The 20207-nt window shown below is 37.7% G+C and overlaps 1 long non-coding RNA gene across 1 annotated transcript in view; it reads right to left on the bottom strand.

Moving 5' to 3' along the window:
- Window positions 1–19517, bottom strand: part of LOC118764103 — a 21141-nt gene extending 1624 nt beyond the window's left edge. The window contains exons 1-2 of the long non-coding RNA XR_004999894.1: window positions 19368–19517; window positions 14280–14283 (exon numbers count right to left, since the gene is read on the bottom strand). This is a non-coding gene — a long non-coding RNA (uncharacterized LOC118764103). The remainder of the gene's footprint in view (window positions 1–14279; window positions 14284–19367) is intronic.
- Between the last annotated feature and the right edge of the window lie 690 nt (window positions 19518–20207).

The following is a 20207-nucleotide window of genomic DNA, read 5'->3' as shown; positions in this document are numbered from 1 at the left end:
TCACCACCACCAACCCCCACCACCACTACCACTAAAACCACCATCATTACAGCTACTACCATCACCACCACCGCCACCACCACCACTACTGCTGCTGCTACTGCTACTACTACTACTACTACTACTACTATCACCAATACTACCAGCACCATCACCCCGCCACCTCTATCACCACCACCACCACCACCACCACCACCACCACCACTACTACTACTACTACTACTACTGGTGGTGGTGGTGGTGCTACTACTACTACTACTACTTACTACTACTACTACAACTACTACTACTGCTGCTGCTGTTGCTGCTGCTGCTGCTACTACTACTACTTCTAGAACAACCTTTACTTCGCATGATTCTCTTGAAGTGCTGAGGTAGCAGTAAGTCGCAGATTGTCTTTTCTTCAAGACAGTTTGCTTAGAAACTGCGTCTCACGAGGATAAATCGATTAACTGTAATTTGCAAAACAGTTCCAAAGAAAATGGTAATATGTGGAACTGGAGTACAACAACAACAACAACAACAACAACAGCAATAAAAATAATAATGCCTGAGTATGCAAATGATGAAGAAACAGAAATAGAAATTAGTTTGGCAGAAAACATTTTTTATTGGGCTTTCAATTTCAAACATTATTCTTCAGTAAATGCTTGTTGGTGTATTATTCAATCAGATGGTGCTGCCACCCTCTGTTCAAAATAGCAGTTGGTTCTTCCCAATGATTCTGTATGTAAATGTGTTGAAAAGAACGTGACATGGTAGTTCGATTTTAGACATGATAGTTCTATTCTAAACACAAGGTCCGAAATTTTTGGGGAAGTCAATTAGATCGCCCCCAGTATGCAACTGGTACTTAAGTTATCGACCCCCGAAGGATGAGAGGCAAAGTCGACCACGGCGGAATTTGAACTCAGGACGTAAATTCAGACGAAATACTGCTAAGCGTTTCACTCGGTGTGCTAACGATTCTGCCAGCTCGCCGACTCGATTTTAGACATAGAAATAAGATATCAGACTCCTAAACGGCAGGGCTATATTCAAAATTGGTTTCACATGTTGGCACAAAGCCAGCAATTACAGACGAGTGGGGTAAGTTGATTATATCGATCCCAATGCTCAACTGATCCTTATTCTATTGACGTTGAAAGGACGAAAGGCAAAGTCGACCTTGGCGGAATTTGAACTTAGAACGTAACGACGGGCGAAATACCTATTTATTTACTACCCACAAGAGGATAAACACAGAGAGGACAAACAAGGACAGACACACGGATTAAGTCGATTATATCGACTCCAGTGCGTAACTGGTACTTATTTAATCGACCGTGAAAGGACGAAAGGCAAAGTCGACCTCGGCGAAATTTGAACTCAGAACGTAGCGGCAGACAAAATACTGCTAAGCATTTCGTCCAGTATGCTAACGATTCTGCTAGCTCGCCACCTTGCCGTGTCAGCAGTAATAATTGTAAATCTCGAAGTCTTTCCAATGAACCTAAGCATTTAATTGGTTTTCATTTCATCGATCTGAGTGGGATGAAACACAAAGTCGACCGAGGTAGAATTTGAACTCAGAGAATGAACATAGCGAAATGTTGATTTCAAATTGTGACACAAGGACAAACATTCTGGAATCGATTATATCGAGCCCAGTGCTCAATTAGTATTTATTTTATCAACCCCGAAAGGATGAAAGGCGAAGTCGGCCCCGACGGAATTCGAACTCAGAATGTAAAGGCGAGCGAAATGCCGCACAGCATTGTGCCCGACGTGCTAACCGTCTTAATATCCTTGGTTTCAAATTTTGGTAGAATGCTAGCAGTTTTGGAGAAGGGGGAAAGTCAGTTACATGGGTCCCATTGCTCAAGTGGTACTTATTTTATAGGCCCCGAAAGAATGAAAGGCAAAGTCGACCTCGGAGGAATTTGAACTCAGAACATAAAGACGGACGAAATGCCGCTGAGCATGTTGCCCGGCGCGGTATCGATTCTGACAGCTCGCTGCTTTAATATACACAAATATTGACATGTTAACAGACTCCATCGATGTTTTAATAGTATTTATACAATTGATCCAAGAAGGGATTATAAGATAAAGTCGACTTAGGTGGAATATAAACATAAAATAGAAATGGACATAAATAAATGAGGCATGACATTTTCCCGACTCTCTACCGATTATATCATTAACCAACGATGGATCCGCTACGTATAAGGCTGGTCCCCCGATCGGCTAGAAGCAGCAGCCAGGCCTCATTCACATTCCAGCTTACGCCTTAACACACACACACACGCACGCACACACACACACACACACACACACACACACACACACACGTATACACTGAAATATATACAAGGTGCGATAGATAAACTGTCCTCATTTTATATTTTTAATTTTGCGCATGCGCATTGTTTGTCTTCAATTTTGTCGACTACTCAGTATAGTAGGGTCAGTTGGGCACCGTTTGTGAGAAAAACAGTACCATGACGCAATTCACTCAGTCAGAAATTTGGAAACGACATGCTGTACTGCTTGGTTTTAGCGCCGGAAGAGCTCCAATATGAACACTTCAGAATGTTCGAGTGCCAATCCGAGGACTGTGCAGAGAATTCGGAAGGAGTTGAATGAGTCTAATGGTGATTACGAAGGTATGCCAGCTCGGAAAACTCACTCTGATCGATCTGATGAGAAAAGAACTCCTGAATTTGTTGGTGAGATCTAGGTCATGATTGGCAACGATCCCTCCAAGTCAATCAGGTCAATCGCCAGGGACATGGGAGTGTCTGAGGTTCTTATCAGACAGGTAGTGTATGTAGATATTCGGTATTCCTCATACAAGATGAAAAAGAGCTAATTTTTATCCCAAGCTATCAAGGACAAGAGGCAAGACAGCACTACGAAGCTTTTGAACAAATTCAAGCATACCCACCAACCGAACATGCTTTGGTTTTTCTCAGACGAGAAAAATTTCTGCCAGGATCAGATGGTGAACGCACAGAACAACCGTTGCCGTGTACCCAAAACATGGACCGAGAGTGATAAAAATTAAACATCCGGTCAACATCATGGTGTCTGGAATGATCACTAGTGATGGCGACGTTATGCTTCAATTCATCTTCCCACACGGCCTCAGACTCAATATGGAGGCCTACTTCAAGTGCTTGGAGGAGATAGTGCTGCCCTTAGTCAAGAGGAAGACTGCTGGAAGACCCTGTGTCTAGCAGCAGCACTCTGCACCATGCCACACAAGCAGGAGAACCCAGTCATGGCTGTCAGACAGTTTCTGCAGCCACGTCACCCTTAACATCTGGCCACCTAACCCCCCAGACTGTAACCCCATTGATTATTATGTGTGGGGAGCAGTCGAGCAGCTGATCAGCAAAACTCCTTGTATCACCAAAAAGGAACTGAAGGCGAGGATTAGGGCAGCATTCACCAACTTAAACAAAGAGACTGTCTAGAAGAGTTGTAGAAAGATTCTGAAGTCGTCTGAATACCTTGGTTGAAGCCAATAGTGATTTTATTGAATAAATTTACTCTTTAGTATTTCAAGATATTTTTATGTAATTTTGGTAGATATATCTGGTAAAATGAGTTGTCAGTGTTATTTTCATTTTTGTGTAATGTAGACGACAATTTATTCACCGCACCCTGTATATGTGTACAGGCGTGGCTATGTGGTAAGAAGCTTGCTTCCTAACCGTATGGTTCCAAGCTCGGTCTCACTATATGACATATTGGGCAAGTGTGTTCTACTATGGCTTCGGGTCGACCAAAGTCGCGAGAGTGGATTTCATAGACGGAAAGAAGACCGTCGAATTTATCTATCTATCTATCTATCTATCTATCTATCTATCTATCTATCTATCTATCTATCTATCTATCTATCTATCTATCTATCTATCTATCTATCTATCTATCTATCTATCTATCTTTCTTTCTATCTATCTCTGTGTCTGTGTCTACGTCTTTGAGTCTGTGCCACCCGACACTGCTTGAAACCGGTGTTAGTGTGTATACGTCCCCGTAACATAGCAATTTGGCAAAAGAGTTCGATAGAATGAATACTAGACCCGGGTCGATTCATTCGATTGAAAAATTTCTTCCAGACGATAGTCCTGCATGGCCGAAGTCAGATGACTGAAACAAGTTAAAAATATATATATGTACACTCACATGTGCGCCTATACATATACACATATAATGTTGTGAGTAATCATTTATGCGAGTATGCTGTATACTTTTTGAATATTATTGAGCACGAGTAGCTGCGTAGTAACAAGCTTGCTTCCCAACCACATGGTTCCGGGTTCAGTCTTACTGCATGGTGTCTTGGCGCAAGTGTCTTCTACTACAGCCTTGGGCCGACCAAAGGCTTTTGAGTGGATTGGGTAGACGGAAACTGAAGAAACCCGTCGTAAATGTATATATATATATATATATATATATATATATAATATATTATATATATAATATATATATATATATATATAAGTTTATATATCCGTTTTTTTCTTTGTATTTTGTTTGTCCATCCTCACCGTTACCGCTTGATAACCTGTGTAGGTGTGTTTACGTTGCCGTAACCTAGCGGTTTGAGAAAAAGACCGATGAAATAATTGCTAGAGTGAATTCATTCGACTAAAAATTCAAGGTGGTGCCCCAGTATGGCCGCAGTCTAATGATTGAAACAAGTAAAAGGTGAAAGACAAATGATATATAAACGGTTTTTTTCCTTTACAAATGAGAATAACTTAGAAGTTTCGCTCCTCTGATCACAAGAGAAACCAAGCAGTGAAGCCACGCTGTTACCCATTCTTGATATTAAAATTGGTATAACTCTGTGCGTGTGTGTGTATGCGTGTAATGTGTTGTGTGTGTGTGTGTGTGTGTGTGTGTGTGTGTGTGCGCGCGCGCGCGCGTGTGTGCATTATTACATAAAAAACCACATTTACTGTTTTAGTTTAATTAGCGCTGCAACGATCACAACAGAAGAAAAAGAGCTGATTTGTATGGTTTTCATAACACAAAATAAGTGACATCTATGTTTTCCTCCATTTCTCCGCAATTAATGAGTTTCGCAAGAGAAACCAGAAAAACGATAAAAGAATCAAAACCAAAACAAAACCATTCATTTCTCTTCCGGAGATTTCCGTTTCACATTAACAGTTATTGTTGGTGATTTTCGAGCTTTCGTTTTCCTCTGCTTGACTTCATATTTTTATATCTGTATTTTGAAAGGGGGGAGTATTGCTTTGGAATGAATGTTATAAAATCTTTTGTTCCTATTAATATACCATAATGATGGAATTCTGCCCCTCAGCAAGAAATAAATGGAAAATGAATTAAAACTTTCTGTAAAACCCCCAAAATAAAAAAAGCTACATTAGACATGTGTTTTCGTCATACTAGATAGTCCGACTTCTTGAAGAGATTAATCTTTTCTACGCTAGGAACAAGGTCCGAGATTTTTGGGGAGGGAGTCCTGTCGATTAGATCGACCCCAGTACACAACTGCTACTTAATTTATCGAGCCCGAAAGGATGAAAGGCATAGTCGACCTCGACGGAATTTGAACTCAGAACGTAAAAACAGACGAAATACCGTGAAGCATTTCAACCGGCATGATAACGTTTCTTATTTCTTTACTGCCCACAAGGGGCTACATACAGAGGGGACAATCAAGGACAAACGGATTAAGTCGATTACATCGACTCCAGTGCGTAACTAGTACTCATTTAATCGAACCCGGAAGGATGAAAGGCAAAGTCGACCTCGGCGGAATTTGAACTCAGAACGTAGCGGCAGACGAAATACCTATTTATATTTCTTTACAACCCACGAGGGACAAAACACAGAAGGGACAAACAAGGACAGACAAACGGATTAAGTCGATTATATCGACCCAGTGCGTAACTGGTACTTAATTTATCGACCCCGAAAGGATGAAAGGCGAAGTCGACCTCGGCGGAATTTGAACTCAGAACCTAACGGCAGACGAAATACGGCTACGCATTTCGCCCGGCGTGCTAACGTTTCTGACAGCTCGCCGCCATTCTCGAAGAGCTTATACGAAAGAATATGATCATACTGTAAACAATTGATTTAGTTACACACACACACGCGCGCGCGCACACACACACACACACACACACACACACACACACACACACACACCACACACACACACACACACACGCACACACACACGCCTGCGCGCGAACGAACATGCACATACATGTACGCACACACACATAATAATACATACACACTCATACCGCCTTTAATGAATACTTAAGTTATACTTGAGCTACTACAAGTTTCATGAAATAGAGACTTGGTAGATTCACATACATATGTACATCTACCCATCTATCCATCCTATTTCTTTATTACCCACAAGGGGCTAAACACAGAGGGGACAAACAAGGACAGACATAGGTATTAAGTCGATTACATCGACCCCAGTGCGTAACTGGTACTTAATTTATCGACCCCGAAAGGATGAAAGGCAAAGTCCACCTCGGCGGAATTTGAACTCAGAACCTAACGACAGACGAAATACGGCTACGCATTTCACCCGGCGTGCTAACGATTCTGCCCCATCCATCCATCCATCCAAATATGTGTGTACAGAGAAAGAGAGAGTGACAGAGTAAGAGAGAGAGAGAGAAAGAGAGTAAAAGAGAGTAGGAGAGGGCTAGTATATACGTATGCATGTATACACACACACACACACATATATATTGCTGACGTCATAAGAATTTTATAAATCTCTGATGTATATGAACTAATTCGTTTTTTGAAATATCTCGAGATTTTCAAGAAAGATAAAAAGAAAAAAAAAAGAGTTAATTCATATTCATCCCCACATCTACACAAGATTATTTCTCAGGACGATTATTGCAGCCCACGGCGTTCCTAACAACACATCTTAATTTAGATGGGCAAATTAATATTCGGTACGAAGGCTGCTTCTGCCTCTTACAGCTAATACATACATACATACATACATACATACATACATACATACATACATACACACACACTTACATACATACATACATACATTCTTTTATTTGTTTCAGTCATTTGACTCCGCCCAAGCTGGAGCACCGCCTTTAGTCGAACAAATCGACCCCAGGACTTATTTTTTGTAAGCCTAGTACTTATTCTATCGGGTCTCTTTTGCCGAACCACTAATTTACGGGGACGTAAACACATCAGCATCGGTTGTCAAGCGATGATGGGTGGATAATCACAGACACTCAAACATACACACACACGTGATCTCTTGAGCACCACCAGCAAAAATATTTTTTCCTCTGTCTTCCCTTCTTGGGATCTTTCCTTCTCCTTGTTTCCGACGAAGAGCTCCGCTCGAAACGTTAAACCCTCCTTCCCTTCTTTCCTGAGCGTCAATAATACTTTAATTGTTCCACGTCCTCGCGTTGCTGTGTTTTTTTTCTCTTTTTTTCTGTGTTTTCTTGTTTGGATTAACTTTATATATATATATATATATATATATATATAAGAAATATTGAGTTTCTAAATCTCTCGTAGAGAGGTGTACGGTGGTGGAGCGATATAATGGTTATATACTGTCAATCTAACAAGAACGTGACAGTAGGGAGAACACCACCGTTATATAGCCCTAGGAGGCATCGAACGCCTCCTGACAGCTTCGACACATTTTATCCTGTGTCCTTATATACACATACGAAGGGGAGACAAACACCCCCAACCGCCGGAACTGCATCTAGGGATACCGTGTTTCAGGATCATTGTCCTTCATCGGCCTAGAGTAGCAGACACCGGTCAGCTGGCGATATCTGTCTCGACTTCGTATTTGTATATATCTATAGTCAGTGAAGTCTATTCACTGATTATCAAAATAAGAAATATTGAGTTTCTAAATCTCTCGTAGAGAGGTGTACGGTGGTGGAGCGATATAATGGTTGTATACTGTCAATCTAACAAGAACGTGACAGTAGGGGGTCTACGAGAGATTTAGAAACTCAATATTTCTTATTTTGATAATCAGTGAATAGACTTCACTGACTATAGATATATACAAATACGAAGTCGAGACAGATATCGCCATCTGACCGGTGTCTGCTACTCTAGGCCGATGAAGGACAATGATCCTGAAACACGGTGTCCCTAGATGCAGTTCCGGCGGTTGGGGGTGTTTGTCTCCCCTTCGTATGTGTATATAAGGACACAGGATAAAATGTGTCGAAGCTGTCAGGAGGCGTTCGATGCCTCCTAGGGCTATATAACGGTGGTGTACCCCCTACTGTCACGTTCTTGTTAGATTGACAGTATACAACCATTATATATATATATATATATATATATATATATATACATATACATAGACACATACACACATGTATATATATACGACGGGTTTCTTTCAGTTTCCGTCTACCAAATCCACTGACAAGGCTTTGGTCGGGCCGAGGCTATAGTAGAAGACACTTGCCCAAGGTGCCACGCAGTGGGACTGAACTCGGGACCATGTGTTTGGTAAGCAAGCTACTTATCACACAACCCCGCCTGCGCCTATTTAACAAACATACATACACACACACGCGCGGACACACACATTAGCAGCTAGTTATAAAATCTGTGTAAGAGATGAAAGCAGTAAATGTACTGGCAAAGTAATGTCTGTCACCACATCAACATAGCTGCTCCGTACGAAGGGTTTTTACTGCAATTTTCTAACTTCAAAAGGACATTTCCGCTAGCTGATTAACGATGCAACATGTATCTGATATTTTGCAAGCAGGGGAGCGAAACCCTACCACCTTCTAGCGACGGAACCAGCACACCAGCCTGGTTTCGGGTTATGCCTGCCCACAGTGCTGGACACCTTATCTGCTATAGATAGCATTAGTTCGCACCAGTTCGCAATATATTGAAAATAAGCTATATTCGGTTGTTGATCTTGGAACAAGCCAGCAGTCATAAAATCTGTGTAAGAGATGAAAGCTGTAACTGTACTGGCAAGTAATGTTTGTCGCCACTTCAACATGGCTGTTCCGTGCGAACGGTCGTTACTGTGATTTTTTTAACTCCAAGAGCACATTTCCTCTAACTGGTTATATAAGTGTGTATATATATATATATATATATATATATATATATATATATATATATATATAATATATATATATATATATATATATATATATATATATGATTAATGAGAGAAATGTAAGATGGAAGATACGAAAACATTTATTGATCACTACAATTGTTTTGACCCATCTAGCATCGATCCCTCCCGGATAGGATATTAAACATCTGCTTTAGGTGTGTCCGTCGGTGTAGATGTGTCTCCTCAGGTGATTACAAGATGTATCTCTTTAAAATAACGTCGGTTCCGCAAGATTTGTTCTCAGTATTTGTATACAAAAGCAGCAGCAAATTAAGGGATACAGCTTCATTATTATTGAAAATCAATAATAAATATCAGATGCAAAATAAACAAATACACAATACTATATTTAAGATCTAGATTCATTAAACTTATTTCTGCTTCCTGAAGATGCGTCATGATTACCAGAATGCAATGAAGACCAGCCTCACATGAAAGGGGAGACGATCTTAAAAATCAAGAATTCCCCAAAGTTGACATGCTATTAAGGAAAAGGAGATGCTTATTGCAAGGAGATAATAGAACAGCTGTAGACACGTGTTTCTAGCTCGTCGACCGTTACCAGTAGCTTTTTTCTCAACTAATGTAAGACCTGCTTTTTATTTGTAATATCTATTTTTTCTTTTTACATAACTACGTATTCTGTGTTGTTCTCTTTGAGTTATTAGATGTGTTCTGCTAAGGTGGTAACTTTATTAAAATTGTCCCCCGCACATACTAGTCTTTGATGCTGACTTCCAATTCATATACTATTGCTCTGGAGTTGTCAGCATGGTTAAGAGGACATGGGTTCTAGGAAATCCATCAATTAACTATAAATGACCTAGGCTTGCTGCTTAAAATATAGGCATACATACACAATATGCGTACACGATGTGTTTCTGCACATGGTTTGTGGATTATATTTAGAGTCATAATTTCTTGGTAGACCCAAGAATAATGTCAGTGAGATAACAAGTGATAAAAAGACTCATTTGTTTTTTGCAGAGCTAGATTTACTGCTACACAAAACTTTGAGTAATTACCGTTAATCAACTTAACTTTCACTAGAAAATTCTGTAGGATTAGCATACGTTCAGAAAAATGTGAGCTTCATTTGATCCTTTTTACTATTGAGAACAGCAAAATTGTACGTTCAGTTACCATGTGGAAACGGACGCAGAAGATATAGGTGCAGTTATCTATGTCGGTAATATTTTGGAAGGACAAATGCTAAATTTTACCTTGTCACTTGAATGGACCGTTGGAGAATAATCTTATTCGATCTGTAGGAGTAAGCGTGGACCACTCTGGATAGAATTCTGCATTATGAATTTATAGGTTAAGCAAAGTTGTAGTATCCAATTTCAGCAGATTTTCCGAATTAGAGTTGTTCAAAAGAAATGGCATTTAGTGACATTGGCGGCTGTTACAGAATCTTGACATTTTCAGCCAACCATAATCGAAACTTCAGTGGTTGTTTAGTGCATAGGTGAGCACCGCCCACACTATTCCAAGTTACGGGACCTGTACACATCCACATTCCTTTCCTTTCAAAATAAACCCGTAAAGACATATATTTCTCTCTGTCCTTTGATATACACGAAATCATATGTTGAGCATCACGTGTATTAAAGGTATTTGCCGTGAGTACAATTTCTGTTAATGCCATCCACGAGTGTATGATTACTCTATGACAACCTTAGACAAACTCGATCCTCTAAATAGGAAGTTTCAGCGGTTTCTACTGTTATAGCTTAATTGATGAGGCAGAGATTGTCTGAGAGTGTATTTTATAGATTATGGCGAGAACATCGGGAATCACGGGAATCAGTGCTGTGAAGATTCTAATTACTCACTTCAACGCTTATATATATTTTAGAAATTGGAGTGTCCAGCCCTAGTTATAGAGGTATCTTCTCTGTACCAAAATGACGCAATAAAAGTAGCTTTAAACAAAAACTGGTATATAGCGAAAATTTCACCTGAATCAAGAGATAGGTGTCGAAACGAACGTAAAATGGAATATTTTGTAAACTTGGTTACAATTCTACTAACCTCAATTACTCTGTATTGATGTTTCAATTAATTAGTCCGTACTGTTTACTTTGCACTAATATGAAATAAATGTCGGGTTCCTCTCAAACATTTTTATATGTAGTGTTATTTTCTTACAACGGTCAGAGTTGAGGAAATAATTCCTGACGAGTGCTTTAGCGAAAGTTGAAACCAATCAATAATCGATTCATTCTTGTTCGATGGTTGTTGAGATGATAGTGGTGCACCACAAGTTTATTTTTACAACGATGCTAAAAATACTTATTAAACATACGATTGTAACCATGGTTATAGATTAATCTAACAAACTTTGCCAGTATTCTGGGTAATACACACACACACACTCTCACACATATAAATACATGCAAACACACGAACAGAAATAAGGTAGAAAATTGACTTCTGAGAATTAAGAAGAACCAACAACAGGCATTTCTGCAAGAAATCGGCTATTAGTTCACACCGTAGATAAATTATGATTTGTGTATCATGTTCGTCGTACAACTGAACACATATTATCCTTTGTACACCTGTCTATGATTATACAATTATATTATATGACGCTGAGTATTATTCATGTACGTGTATAATGTTTGGTGTTGAAATTAATGATTAATAATATATATATATATATATATATATATATATTATATATATATATATATATATATATATGGAGACGATTACGAAACGGCTGTAACCATATGGCAATCATATGGAAATAATAAATCTGTATTCACCTCTCACTTCTCCTCCCGATTCTACGCTTTTATACACACCCATATATATGTGTGTAGGTCTATTTGAAGTTGTATATATATATATATGGTAATGTTATGTTGCTTCGTAATAATCCTTATCGTTATCATTATTGATTATTTCGCCCGTCGCTACGTTCTGAGTTCAAATTCCATGGAGGTCGACTTTACGTTTCATCCTTTCGGGGTCGATAAAATAAGTACCAGTTGCGTACTGGGGTCGATGTAATCGACTCATCTCCTTCCCCAAAATTGCTGCTCTTGTGGCAAAATTGAAAACCGTTATTTTTATTATTGACATATATATATATATATATGCATATATGTGTATATTTATGAAGATATATACACACACAATCACACGCACATATATGTAAAAGAGATACGCATATATGTGTATATATACGTACACACACACACACACACACACCACACACACACACACACACAACACACACACACACACACACACGTTCCCATATTCAAATGAGAAAAATCTTACTTGATACATACGGTTTGACTTTATTTGCTAGCTGCTATTATATTCTCGTTTTTTGTGCGTTCGTGCATGTGACAGGAAAATTTCAACTTATCAAGCGCACAAAGATGAGAAACTCGGCATAGCAACGGTGTTAATCGATGTAAAAACAAAAGCAAACAGAAAGACAATCACATAGGCGTCCACACAGAAAAATAATATAAACACGTACATACAAATGTAGATCAAAGTAAACATATGGGAGTTATATTTGTATACATATCGAAATGCGTTTTCTTTCTTAATAAAACATTTATCACTCTAGAACGCAGCTTGCAGAATTAGGAACCAATGTTTGATTTGCAGAAGTAACGCGATAGATACATCTTGTAATGTAGAGAAGGAATCATACGCAGTACTTTTTCTGTAAAATTCTCCAGGCCTTTCCAATTCATTCCTTGTTATAGTCACGTTCGAACCTTTCCGAATATATTATATAAAATAGAAAATAAAATATTGAAAATGTCAAAGGCAAAGTGTTATCAGTGAGAAAATGTTGCTGTCAATTGCTGGTGATATATTTTCAAAACGTGAATTTATTACGACTCGAATGACTTAGTAACTTCTTTTAAAGATCGCAGCAGTAAAGGGAGATAAGCGAAATGTCATGCATCTAATTTACTTAATGTGACCGTATTTGTTTCTGAACTAACATGTGTTGTGCGCTTGTGTATGTCGTGTAGATGAGAACTGACCTGCTTAACTCATTCAGTCCGCAAGTGTAGATTTGTGAATGCATTTGGACTCTTTGTCCTCTAGCGTATATGCTTGCATTTGTTTCCTATTGGGCAAAAATTTGATTCTGTATGTATGTATGTATGTATGTATGTATGTATGTAGGTATGTATGTATGTATATATATATATATATATATATATATTATATATATATATATATATATATATATATATATATATATATATATATATATATATTTATGTGTGTGTGTGTGTTGTGTGTGTGTATTTAAAGGGCTAAAAAACCACTAGGTAGTCCGCCGTATACTAGAAGTAGATCACCTACGATCAAACTACAAAGAAAAGAATGTTCTCCAGAGAAACATTCAGCGGACACCAGAACAATATGCAGGCAAGACTGATGAAAATTATATAAAAAACAAGAATTACTCGTAGACCGACAGTTTCACCTATTAACGAATGAATCACATGTAATCTCTCGTCCGTAGGCTCGTCAGTGTGATCGTTCCACAGGTAATGTAATTTGTAAAACTAACCACCAGTTTTCCGTATAAAAACAGACACGTGCTCAGTTTCACCGATTACATTGGGGTTAATTTCAAATGTCTTAGTTCTGGTGCGCTAAAATTCCGGAAACAAAATCTGCAGTAAATAATTTACTGCAGTTAATGCTGCCTATTAGAGAACATATTTATTTTAACATTTAAATAATGAGGGAGATAAATTGAATATTAATTTAATTAATATCAATTTAAAACCAGTAGCCTAGCATACACAAATCTGAAAAATCAGAGAAAATTCTAATACATGTGTATATTTAAAGGGCTAGAAAACCACTAGGTGGTCAGCCGTATGTGAGAAGTAGATCACCTACGATCAAACTACAAAGAAAAGAATGTTCTCCAGAGGAAAATTCAGCGGACACCAGAACAATATGCGGGCAAGACAGATGAAAATTATATAAAAAACCAGAATTACTCACAGACCAGCGGTTTCGCCTATTAACGAATGAATCATTTATGTAATCTCTTGTCTGTAGACTACCTTCGGTTATTATTCTTTAAATACAAAACTTTTACATTGCTAACAGCCGTTTCTGCTACCCATGTCCGGTGGCGTTGCCAAAGAAAATTATGAGAATAATATTCGTCATATTTCATAGCACACATGATCTGGCCATAAACATGGCCATAAAGTTGTTACATTTATAATGAAATAAGCGGCCCAAGGTCGCCTATGTCATTATAAACACTGTTATCAATAACAACTGCAGCATGTGCAGCTAACTACTGACGGCAACTGAAATCAAAGAAGCCAAAACAGACACCGAAATAAAACATTTATTGAAGATATAGCCTGGTTAATATTTAGATTTAGTAATTTAACCGAGCCAATGTTAAACAGTCCTATAAATATATTTTGTATCAAACGTTCCATATTGATAAACGTGGCCATTTAACGCACAGAAAACAAAAACCTAAAAATATTTTGTTTATATTGTTTTTGGTACTTCACATGAAATAAAAAGACATAATTTGATTGGAATCGTAAAGGCTATAGATTTTTTTTAAACGAGCGTTTTTATCATAAATATTTATGTTCATTTCCGTGTTAGTGTTATATTAATTTTCATTGTAAGGCGGCGAGCTGGCAGAAACGTCAGCACGCCGGGCAAAATGCTTAGCAGTATTTCGTCTGCCGCTACGTTCTGAGTTCAAATTCCACCGAGGTCGATTTTGCCTTTCATCCTATCGGGGTCGATTAAATAAGTACCAGTTACGCACCAGGGTCGATATAATCGACTTAATCCGTTTGTCTGTCCTTGTTTGTCCTCTCTGTGTTTAGCCACTTGTGGTTTGTAAAGAAACTGGTATTTCGTCTGCCATTACGTTCTGAATTCCGCCGAGGTCGACTTTGCCTTTCATCCTTTCGGGGTCGATCAATTAAGTACCAGTTATGTACTGGAGTCGATCTAATCGACTGGCTCCCTCCCACAAAATTCTGGACATTGTGCCTAGAGTAGAAAAGAATAATTTTTATATTTTGCGAAGGAATTCCTCAAAATAAATCCGGAAAATGTAGGTGTAGGCATGGATATTTGAACAAGAAGCTCGCTTTGCAACCAAGTAGTCTCGGGTTCAGTTCCACCGCCCAACACTCTGGGCAAGTGTTTTTTTTACTATACTATAGTCCCTGGTTGACCAATGCTTTGAGAATAGATATGATAGACGGAATCTGTGTGGAAGCCTGCCGTGGATATATATTTATCGAAAAACAAAAGATGAAGACAGGTGTATGAACAACAAGAAAGTGTATTAGTTTGACGCTCCGGGAAAATGAAAAGCTCTTTTACATTTCGAGCCTACGCTCTTCAACAGAAAGGAATAAGAAGAAATAAACAGAGAAAGATTTAAAAAAGACGTGTGGAGTTCAGCGGTCCAGTATGGCAAATACATATATAATATATATATACATATACATATATACATACATACATACATACATACATACATACATACATGCATGCATGCATACATACATACATACATACATACATACACACACACACACACACCACACACACACACACACACACACACACACACACCACACACATATATATATATATATATATATATATATATATATATATGTAGTGTTTATGAATGAGAACCCAGGTTCGAAATTTCCCCAAGACACCTGATGAAGGCCGTAGGGTATATCAGCCGAAACGTTGTGTTAACAACAAATAAGATGAGAACAAATATCCGTCAAATGTAAATAATGTAAATAATGTTGTGTCTACATCGGTGTTTGATCCCAGCACCGCTTTACAACCGGTGTTAATTTGACTACACCCCTGTAACATAGTGGTTGAACAAAAGAAACCGATAAAATAAATATCAAACTGAGAAAATGAGTACTGGTCTCGATTTGTTCGATCAAAAGTCATTCAAGCTGGTGCCCCAGCCTCGCCGCAGTCCAATGATTGAAACGAATAAAAAGTAAAAGATATTTTATTTTTGGTACTTCACACGAAACAGAAAAATCTCAATTCAAATGGAATCACACAAACTATGGACTTTTTAAAACAGTATTTTTTTATTTTAAATATTTATTTTATATTTATTTTTATATTTCTGTGTTAGTCTTGAAAATAATTATTATTATATTTTGTTAAGCAGTTCTTCAAAATAAATTTTGGAAATGTTACTAAGAGAATCATGAAATTTCAAACTCAACAAAAGTTCTAAACAAGTGACAGAAAATGTTAAAAAAAAAAAGAAGATATATATATATATACATAAAGACAATAAAAAATAACAAAAAGAATAACGCGCCAGAAATTTTTCTCTGTTTTTTTTTTTTTCTGTTTTCAAAGATATAATGTTCTTCATTAACAACATTATTGAAGATTTGAAAGTCAAAAAGAAAACATCAACGAAACGCACATCGGGTTATTTTAGGCGTTCCGATAAGCGCCATTAATCTTGTCTAATCAACAATCAAAAGGATGCGATGTGTATATTTATGTTGTTGTTGTTGTTATAGCAACTATGCTCAGTCATTTGCATATTTTAACATCAGAGTGTCGATAAAGAAATTGCTGAGAAAAGAGCCAGGAAGAACACTGTGTGTGTGTGTGTGTGTGTGTGTGTGTGTGTGTGAGTGTGTGTTTTGTGCAGTGTTTGGGACTATAGACGATAAGGTTGATGAGAGGTTGAGAGAGGAAAAAGTTGAAAGTGCTTCCATGAATGTTGTACGAGACCAACCAGTTTTAAAGAGGCGATGGCACTGGAATGGTGATAAAAAAAAAGCCAAAAATGACAACAGGTCTGTAGACGGGAATTTGGTGTTTTAAGATATTCCAGCTTTTATCTTGTATCTTTTAACTTTTACTAGTTCCAGTCATTAGACTGCGGCCATGTTGGGGTACTGCATTTAAGAATTTCTAGTCGAACGAATCTAAGTACATTTTTAAAGCCTGCCGTCTACCCTATCGCTCCCTTTTACCGAACCACTAAGTTACGGGGGGACATAAACACATCAACACTGTTTGTCAAGTAGTGGTGTGAGACAAATACAAAGACCAAAACACACATATACACTCACTCACACACGTATACGACGGGATTCTTTTCAGTTTCTGTTTATCCAATCCATTCACAAGCCTTTATGAGAAGACTCGGGTGCCACGCAGTGGGACTGAACCCGGAACGATGGGGTTGGGAAGTAAACTTCTTACTATATAGCTACACCTGCACCTCTATCGGTTAGCTGGGTTGCGTCAGTTGTTAAAAGACAGAAATTAAAGTGGTTTGATCATGTAAGAACGACACCTTGATGAAATTTAATGTGGTCGCACGACCTGTTAGAAATAACAGCTAAATTTCTTTCAAATCGATTCTTCTTAAAAAAAGAAAGATGGATGCAGTTGGCAAAATTGGATCTGAGGTTTGTTCAGTCAGGGCTGGTTTGTAGCTAAACCAACTTCACCATCACCATCACCAGTATCAGTATTGTTCATACTAGCAGCAACAGCTTAACCACCACCACCACACCACCACCACCACCACCACCAACAACAACAACAACAACAACAACAACAACACACCCTAGCGAATATGGCCATACATAACTTCGTTACTAATTCCGTTTATTCTCGAAGTCGAGTATTTGGACGAAGCTATGATTTTTGTTATCGATTGCTTACAAGTACGTTACCTCATCTCTGATGAATGTCCATCTCTTCTTACGTATCCTTCCCAAATCCAAATGCCAAATCCTGAAGATCCTTTGTTCTGATAATTACTTCCTAGTTTAAAATTCATGCACCGATGACACGAAAAGCAAAGTTATTAGCCATCTATTCATCCATCTATCTACCCCTCCCTCGCCCTCCCTCCCTCCCTCCCTCATGAAATCCGTCGGAAGGATAATCCCGAGGGTAAAGAAATAAGAATACACAATATGGTAGAAACCGTAGCCACTCATAATAAAAAGGAGTACTAGTAGAATGTCCCACTGAAGACCTCAATAAAATGTAAGCACAACAGACCTGATATAATGAGTTGGGATAGAGAAGAGAAACTGTGCACAGTTATGGAAATTAGCTGCCTAGCAGATGTTAACGTAATGCTGAAGATCAGTGAAAAAGAGAGCACCTATGGTGAACTGTTGAGAAATCTGCAGTTACTCTATCCAGATTACAAGTTCAGGTTTATACCTGTAATTACTGGAAACCTGAGATATGTAACACACTGCCTAAATACCAATCTTGAAAAATTAGGCTAATCAAAACCAGAAAGGAGAAAGCTAATTCGAAGGTTACAGATCCAATCCATCACTGGTACTGTAAAAATCTGTAAAACTTTCCAAGAGTTTATCATTTAAATATAAATGAGCATGTCTAGATATGCAGGTATATGCATGAGAATACATACATAAAACATGCAACTCTGCACGTACATACATACAAACAAAAATACCCTGTAGTTGATGTTGAAATTCTAATGAAGGAGCTTTGGATCTAGGTTAGAAACCGGTTCCTTCTCTATTGGCAAGAAATCTTGAAATAAATCTTGAATAATGATATATATATATATACATACATGTATATATATATATATATATATATAATATATATATATATATATGAAGGCGCGTGGCTCAGTGGTTATGGCGTCGAGCTTACGATCGTGAGGTTGTGAGCTCGAATCCCGGACCGGGCTGCGTGTTGTGTTCTTGAGCAAGACACTTTATTTCATGTTGCTCCAGTTCACTCAGCTGTAGAAATGAGTTGCGACGTCACTGGTGCCAAGCTGTATCGGCCCTTGCCTTTCCCTTGGACAACATCGGTGGCGTGGAGAGGGGAGGCCGGTATGCATGGGCGACTGCTGGTCTTCCATAAAAAAAAACAACAACCTTGCCCAGACTTGTGCCTCAGAGGGTAACTCTCTAGGTGCAAACCCATGGTCAGTGTCTGACCGAAGGGGGTCACCATATATATATATATGTATATATTTAAGTATATATATATATTAGTGGTTTGGAGTTTGGCTGCTCTTTCTAGTGAGTCGGATGTCCTATTATGGCCATCCCTTATATGTTTGAATGTGTATATATATATATATATATATAATATATATATATATATATATATATACATATATATATATATATAACATATACACGTAAATGTTGAACGATGGAAATGAGTGCTGAACACCGCATAGGTGGATATAATTTCTTTATTTATAAATTAAGGCTACCATTGGTTTCATGTCAAGAAAAGTGGGAAAATATCTTCGGTGTCTTAACAATTTTTCTAGCCGATTACATGGAGAAAAGTGTTCGCCTTTCTAGCATATTTTACTACTTTTCTTAACATGAAACCAAATGTACTCTTCATTCATATATCACACACGCACACGCGTACGTACATATAAATGTATGAATATATATGCATAGCAATGCCCATGTATAGCAGTTCTTGCATTGCAAATTGACATGAAGAAAATAAAAAATATCATCAGAGATTCTTACTGAGGTGGAGTAAATATATTATACATGATTGTGGTTCTCGGTAAAATACTTCTATATTTTGTGAACTCGAAACAAGAAACAATTTTAGCGCGTTGAAAAATAAAACTTGTTATAAATACATTTTGCGGTAAATAGATATTTTATAAGAATGTTCTCAAGGTGCCATTCAGGTCAAATGAATAGTTGTTAAAACACATTTTAAATTTAATTTATCTTGTAGAATGAAACGAAAAAAAAAAAAAACCAAAAAGTTTTCTTACTGTGTAAAATTATAAAAAGCTCGGGTAAGAAAAAACTCGAGCTTTTAATTTTTTTTTCGTTTATAATTCATTTTCTACACAACTTAAAAATTAAAAAAAATTTCAAGGAAAGTTATCATAGAAGATCAATCATTTATGATTTAAACATAAAATATATTTGATTATACATGAATATAATTTTATATTGTGTCACAAAAGAAT

The sequence above is a fragment of the Octopus sinensis genome, linkage group LG7 (assembly GCF_006345805.1).
Source record: "Octopus sinensis linkage group LG7, ASM634580v1, whole genome shotgun sequence".
Lineage (NCBI taxonomy): Eukaryota > Metazoa > Mollusca > Cephalopoda > Octopoda > Octopodidae > Octopus > Octopus sinensis.
This window is presented reverse-complemented; position numbering and strand designations above follow the sequence as displayed.